General features: G+C 42.6%; 1 protein-coding gene across 2 annotated transcripts in view; it reads right to left on the reverse strand.

Moving 5' to 3' along the window:
• The window catches only part of PHLDB2 (pleckstrin homology like domain family B member 2), an 84160-nt gene extending 76726 nt beyond the window's left edge, over positions 1 to 7434 (reverse strand). The window contains exons 1-2 of one of the 2 annotated variants that reach the window (XM_030447587.1): positions 7299 to 7434; positions 4664 to 4761 (exon numbers count right to left, since the gene is read on the reverse strand). The gene's annotated coding sequence lies outside the window, so the exon portion shown is untranslated. The remainder of the gene's footprint in view (positions 1 to 4663; positions 4762 to 7298) is intronic. The other variant, XM_030447591.1, reaches the window with a different exon arrangement.
• Between the last annotated feature and the right edge of the window lie 214 nt (positions 7435 to 7648).

The raw sequence follows: 7648 nt of genomic DNA on the forward strand, positions 1-7648 counted from the left end.
TGTTGCATCTTTTCCTTTCTAATCTTTGAGCACAACAGGTTTGTAGGTTCAGTTTCAAGAGTGCCCTAACTTTCCATGTAGTGCCAAATGGCATCTGTACTACACTAAAGCAAGGTGGCATGGATCCATGCCACTTTGCAGAGATTTAAGAGTTATGCTGGGGCTCACAGTAAGCAGAGGCTGAGTATCTATATAAATAAGACACTTTTACTTCTCTGGAAAACATGTTTCTCTCTCAAAAATATTACAGTCCCTCATTTCTTTTCTTTCCTTTCCTCTCTCCCTCTTCCCTGGTCATATGCAACTGAAGAAACGGCCTTTGTTAGTGTTTTTTCTGGGCTGGCAAGAAGCCCAAAGATCCAGCTGACAAAAACCTCAAGTCAGCACATCCAATGAGAGGACTGTCCCTTTCAGAGCCCCGTTTCACAGCCTCCCTGTCACGGGAGCATCTCAACAGCACCACACAGAAGAGCCACGCGTGGCCCTTCTTCTTCCTTACAAGGTGAACCATTCTTACCCTGTTTCTTGAGCTTAAGTAATGAGCTTTCCTTATTCACCCCATGGCTGCCCAGTGTTTGCTTGCTGAACTCTGGGAGAGGGCTGGCAGACAGCATCAGTACAAAATGAAGCTCCCACCGGCGGGTTTGAGTGACTATAAGGCTCAGTGGATTGGCTCCTGTTTCTCCCACCTGTCCTTTTGCCTGTCATGAGACATCCTGTGATCAGAAGGAAGCAGCCTGACAGGGCTGTGTTAGCCTAGGTAATGTACAGTCAGCACGAGTAAGTGACAACGTACAGTCCTCCAAGTAAATATATATGTGCTGCTCTAAATCCTAGCCCACTGCCAGAGTTTGCACCAAAATTTCTGACATCAAAGAGTCAAGGACTTCGAAGAAACTGCTGGTTCACAGCAGCCAGTAGTCAGAAAAACAAGTGCTGTGAACAAACTTAAGGATTTACCTCATGCATTAATTGGATAAGATGCTTTTTTTTTTTTTTCTGAAAAGGAATTCAGTGCTTTTTGCAATTTGCACTCTGGCTTCACAGAACAGAAGTGGTTCATCCTGCAATCAGAGCACTTCACGTAATGTCAAAATAAGCACTGATTTCTCACGCGGTTTTCTTTCCTGAGCCTTTTCTTATCCAACACAACAAGTGAACACTGTTTTTTCTGTTCTTTCTCCTCCCCTTTCCTCAGCGGTCCTTTGGTATTTACCTCCTCTCATTTTGGATTTCCTGTCTGCACCCTAGGGAAAGGATTTTCCTGTAAGAAACAAATGTCATGCTGATGATGTGTTTGGATGCCAACAGAACAAGTCTATCCCCCATGTGAAGCAAATCTCTCATCTACCTGCTATCAGAACAGTACTGCCCAGATTTTTTATTTTTTTTTCTACCTTACCCATTTCATTTGGAAACAGCTTTAGAGAATTGGCTTTCTGGTCCCTAGCAGAGCTGCTATTTCCATGGAAAGACTTAAGATGGATAAAATTGTTTTGAGTAAATGAAGACCTAAACTGGATTAAATCTCAAAATTAAAACAAAACATCAAACATTTTGAAAGCACACCTACTTTCTATAGCATCCTGCATAGCACGTAACTTTTTTGTTACTTTGTGAAGTTTTGGTCTGAGAGAAAGAGAAAAAAATACTCCACATCTCTTCTGTACATGTACAAAGAGCAGGGCACAGGAACTCTGCCAGAAGCATCCAAATATGGTGATATTAAAACATACACAGCTGTTTCTGAAATTACAGAAGGTGGTTTTTCATAAGGCGGGAAATCTCCTGGCAATTCACTTCTACTTATTCATGGAAATGAAAACCACCAACAAGACATGGGAAGAAAAAAAAGCTCTGCATCTTAGCAGCAAAAGTCCCAGGAGATGTATCTGTTCAGATTGGTTTGGAACCAAAAGTTTTTTCACCTCAAACACAGATTAGAGCTTTTGCCTTTCCCCAGCAACCAAAGAGACCAGGAAACCTTCAGCCTCTGGATCATGGCCAAGGCTGCCAAGCCCCCAGCCCCAGGAAGTTGCTGACAGGCTTTGCAAGTGATTGGGAGGACAAAGGTGCCACATCTTTCTGCTGTCTCTGCAGAGGCCAGAAGATACAACACAATCGTGCTATAAAGATAGAAAAGCCATTTCTGGAAGAAGACCAAGGAAAGCGTTTATGTGCATGCATGCTCAAGTACAAGGTGTGCATGCTATATTGAGTATATTTAATATCAGCAGAGTGCAAAAGTCTGTTTAAAGAATGTGGCAGGATGTTTTGCTTCATGTATTTTTGTTTAGAGGTCTTCAGGGTGCTTAGGATATTGAAAATACCATAGATCTCATTGCTATCCTCTTGTGGTACATTGTAAGAGATGCTAGATAGCCATGTTGCAACAGCCCAGCTGGGGCAAAAAACAGTCTGTGGCTTTGACTGGGTTGTCATATATATCTTTGAACTGCTCTAGGCATTGGGGATTGTCCTAGGGGATTGTTGTGGTTTATGGCATATGCAGAATGGGTGTTTTGGGGTCTAACCAGCTAGTACCTCTGTGCTTGGATGACCCTAGTGGCTTATACCGTGTAAAATAGGTGGTGTCTCACATTGCTCACTATCTTGTGAGAAATAAATAATTGCCTTGTGTTCTCACTTTGAAAGCTAAATAAAAACTTCTTTTTTACATATGAAAGTATTTTTGAGTACAAAAGTCTAGGGCTTGAACTCTGGGTAATGCATTTGGGAAAGCTCACAGAAGTCAGTCCTCTGGTCAGTACATGGCTGACGAGCTAGCTGGGGCTCGGAAGAATGCAGAAGAATTATGAACATCCTTGCTGCAGCTTTCCCTTAGGCCCTTTCACTGTGCATTTTCTGCAAAGTAAGCATAAGAAGAATCTGAGTCTACACTTACTGATAATTCATGGGACCAATGAAAGTCAGATTCAGACAGTTCTTTAATAGAAGTCAGACTTAGTTGTTCAGGAAATTACGTGGAGCCTTACAGACACTTTAAAACCAGAGGAACTATCTGTGGAAGACACTGTTTAGATGGTCTTGAACTTTGTCTGAGTTCCAGCCCGAACTCAGAATGTTAGAAATCTCTCAAGGTCATGCTTATAAATAGACAGTCAAAAGTCTTTTTCATATAAAGACATAAGGAACAACCTTTCTGTCACAGCCAGACAACCCATTCACATGCTAAACCTAGTCAACAAAGCAAACATTGTTCAAAAAATCATCAAAAAGCGATGAGATAGATGAATAACAAAGTAAAGCTCATTTAAGAGAGAAAGTGTGGGGGACACTGTAGCAATCAGAAAGGCAAGTAAAGTTAACTGTGATCAAACTGGATGTACAATAATGAGAAAAAGCAAACCTCCAAACCCAACTGCAAGTTTCACTTAGACAGATTTGACTTTGTAGCAACTAAATATTCCTACATGGAAAGCTCTGATAGTCTACTTAGGCCAGGTTGGCCTCGTTTGTGTTTATTCTGATCTGTCCTTTCCCTCCTAAGTGATGTTTGTTCATATTTACCATACAGAAACCTAAAGTTGCATTCCCTATAAAAGATTCACTTGTCTAACTACAGCTAGAAGTAGAGACACCTACTTCTTTGCTACTGAAATAATGAGTAGATCCAGCAGAGCATCAGATTCAATCAGAGAAGTTACCACACTTTGAGCTGGTCAATACTTGTACATTGTTTTTCTCTGGCAGATGGACAGATGTTGGAACCTAATAATGCATTTTCAGAGCAATTCCTTAAACACAAGTTCTCACATACCAATAAGAACTTCAGAGCAGGTAACTCCTTGCTTGCTTGGAGCTCCAGGTGCCTGACTTCTGAAAAACTCAGCATTTATTCAAGCTGGCAATATTTATTTTGCTATGACTCTCTTTTCTCTGTGTGCTGCTGTGATGTCTTTCTGGTTTCTCTTCTACAAGCACAATATTCAGTCACCTGCATGTTAACTCAGCCTGTTATCAAACCCTCCACCTACACAATACATTCTTAAACATCTTTGTATGTACCCTCATTTTTGAGGTGGTGGCTCCTATTGTTTCAGCTATCTACTCCATAAAGCTTAATTGCACTTTGCAGTTGACTCAAATTAAGGGTGGTTGTTACACCCACTATGATCAGCCAGACCTCATGCAACTGCCAGAAGCAACAAGATGTGCATTTTTAGTACCCACTGCATTTCTGTCCCTCAGAACTATTCAACAAGACACTAACCACTGATGACAAGTTTTCACAGACACACAAATCTCTTCCCTGTAAAACTTCTGGATATGTAGACTACCTTCTTCTGTCTTCCTACAGTAAAGAAGCACTGTATTTAAATGCAGCAGATGCCTTTTCTATGACAAAGGTACAACCTGAGTACTATAGGAAAATGGCCAGTTCCATTCTTAGTCCTGCCATTTCAATTACTCTCCTCTCCCCAGTTAATTCCCTTTTCCAAGTAAATCTGCCAACAGGCTGCCCTCTTAGCTTCAAGAGCTGGATTTTCCCATTTTGTAGATTCATGACTTTGTGAAACACAACTCTACACATTTCAAACTTAATCTGTACTGTGAGTTATCCCCAGTGTGGTAAGACACAGCACAGAGAGAATATTTGTGGGAGATAAAAAAAAAACAAAAACAAAAAGGGAATTTTTACCTTTAAGTTAAAGCTGGCATTTTTGGCAATGTGTAGAAGCTCTTCTCATAAAGCTCTTGACAATGGTACACCCACGTTCAAGCTCTTGCTGTGTTCATCTGATAAGATCTGGAGTTAAAAACCTCTGCTCAAAGTTAGGCAGGACTACCACTTTAAAGTGGGATGCACCCCACGCATCTGATACCACAAAACAAACATTTACAAATTAAAACATCCCATTAGAATCTAAAAGCAGACATTAGCACAACTGAGTTCACAAGAAGAATATTATGTAAAAATAATTTTAAAAAAGTAACATTTCAAACAGTCCTTCTTCCACTCCAGTGTGGAATTTACACATTTCACACCTCTAGCCCTGCTAAGGAGCAAACATTGTGCTCCAGCAGTAACAGAACTACTGCCCTGGTAGCAATTGTAGTTTCAGGAGTGGAAACCTTTAGGCTTCCACTGTTCATTTGGTATTTCCAGACTTTTGGGTGGTGCTTCAGGATATGAGTCTCCTAGGAATTGACTTGTGCCAATTTGGCACTTCCCAGCTTGTTCAGGTTTCTTTACTGCCTTTGCTCCCTGGGCAGAGGCTGATGGGTGTTGGAGCGAGGACTGCTGCCCCTTGCAGAGCTTTGCAAAGTGCAGGATGTTGCTCCAAGAGCTGCAGCAAGCTCTCCTTCCTGGGCCACATGCCCTTGTAGTGCTGCTGGTCCCCCACCATGATCCTGCCCTTTGCAATCATCTTCCTTAGCACAGCTCCTGACTGCTGCTGTCTAAACAGAGCCAGTTCCCAGGCTTGAGGAACAATCCCTGTTTACCTAACGACACCACCCCAGCCTGGAACAGGGATGTCCTTTCTCTGACCCATTTGACACAGGAAATTTATCTGCTTTGGAGTTTTTCCACTTAAAACAGACAGGCTTGAGTGAACGCCACTTGCCAAGACCTGCTCCATGGAGCACACAAAGGAGCACAGTGTCAGGGAAATAAATCAGCCTCTTCCTTGCACAAGCACGGTGGTATTCTTCAGCCTGGCAGTCATGCCCTGGCAAGAACCTCACCTGGCGCCTATTTTTGTCAACCAACAGGTCATAACCCGGAGGCAACTCACTTGTTGAGAACAGACACAAGCTGTTAACAAAAACAAAGAAAACTGAATGAATGGGTAGGCTCTGGAAATCCCACGGAAGTTTTATCTGATGACTGATGAGCAGATTGCAAAAATGCTTAAGTACTTCTGGGAAGTACCAGATCCCATAACAGCTCCATCCCAGGAAATTGCTTCATCACTAGGCAAGACAGTTGTGCTGACTCTTGCTTTTTTCTCTGTGGCATGATGAGTGTTCCTTCCTTTCCTGGCCAGATCATGACTGCATATCCAGAGATGAGGTGGAGAGTGTCTCTGTGCCAGTTCGTCCACTGGATAAACTAATTATCCTGCACACAAGGTGTAAATTTGATCTGCCTCAGGCACGAGAGGAGCCTCATGCTGCTTTGATACTCCTCACTTCTTGGGTAAGAGATGGGGCACAACTTAGAATAGAACAGCAAATCCCCCATGTATAAAGGGAATACACAGGTGCCTGAGCCCGAGCCATGAATCCTAATTTCAAATAATCCCTCATTTAAAAGCTGTGGGCCTGGGAGAGCACAAGAATTCTTGACACATTTTGGTTCTTGTCAACAGCCTTTCTTTGGCCATTTGCTCCCTCTAGTAACCTGTGGAGTCCCTTTTTGGACATCTGGACCAGGGCTTTGCAGGGATCTGAAGTACAAGCCCTGGGTTTTCACAAGTTAGGAACATGGAAACCCCATGTTCCTGTGCCTGAGCTGCTGTTATCTGTAGTGGCTTGTGCTGTGCTGCACACCCACAAGGATGCAGAGAGGTGACTGCCAGCTGGGAATTTTCTGCCTTTCAAGTGCTCAGTTCTTTTTAAACAAGATTTTAAAAACACGTCTTGATATGTTTCTAAAAGAAAGTTTTTTAAAAGTATGGAGATTATATCACATAGAAACTTCAGAACTTGTATGGACCTCTAATCCTTGGGGTTAATGATAAAATATGCTTGTGAGGCAATGTCACATCTCTACTTTAAAGCACAAGGTACTAATACTACTCTAAACGGGTTCAATGAATTTGTATCAGAAGTACATGGATTTCCTAATCTAAGTTCAGTAGCCTTCAATGAAACATCCCATAAAATTCAGCATGAGGCATGCCTACATTTACCAAATAGTTCATACTTGGTTTACAAAATTCATAGCATCCTAATCAATTAAAAGGAACCTTTTATATTTTAAGGTAGCCTTAAATGCATATATTTGTACCTGCTTTGTCTATAACAATATAGTGCTGCCCAAGAAATGGCTGACAAAGCATGGATCCTTCCTATGCTTTAAAAATGGGCAGTCTGGAGGAGGGTGTCCTTTTGCCATTCAGCCATGCTCGAGCTAGTAGAGGAGAGAAGGTCACAAAACTGGCTGTTCTACCTAGCTGGCTCGTCAACACATTGTCCCCATAATTAGCTGTGCCCTCTGCAACCTCTTATTAAGTCAGGTGGCCTAAAACAAACAAAAAAACAAACCACCGACATCTCTTCAAAGTCGAAATGTGGAGAGTCCCCGTCAAGAAATGGCGTGAGCTCACCTTCACAGTGAGGTAGTGATCCTTGGTGGGAGTTACACCTCCTTCCTCAAGCTCAACCATCATTTTCTGAAAGCTGGGGTCAGGATGCAGGACTTCACTGATGGAGACATCCTGAACGCCGGCCGCCTCGGAGAAGACACGCCGAGGCCGCTGGAAGGCAGGAGAATCATGCAGGCTGAGGGAGCCAAGTCACACTGATGCTGCATGGAGTCTCTTTGGAGGCTTGGCCTCTATTAGCATATAAATGAAGTGATACACGCAGCCGCAGCTTGCCAGAAAACCAGAGAGAATAATCTCCCCAGTTTGGCAGCTCTCTGGAGCATTTAGTTTGTGAATGAAGAGCCAGGCAC

Source organism: Calypte anna, chromosome 1 (genome assembly GCF_003957555.1).
Source record: "Calypte anna isolate BGI_N300 chromosome 1, bCalAnn1_v1.p, whole genome shotgun sequence".
In the NCBI taxonomy this organism is placed as follows: domain Eukaryota; kingdom Metazoa; phylum Chordata; class Aves; order Apodiformes; family Trochilidae; genus Calypte; species Calypte anna.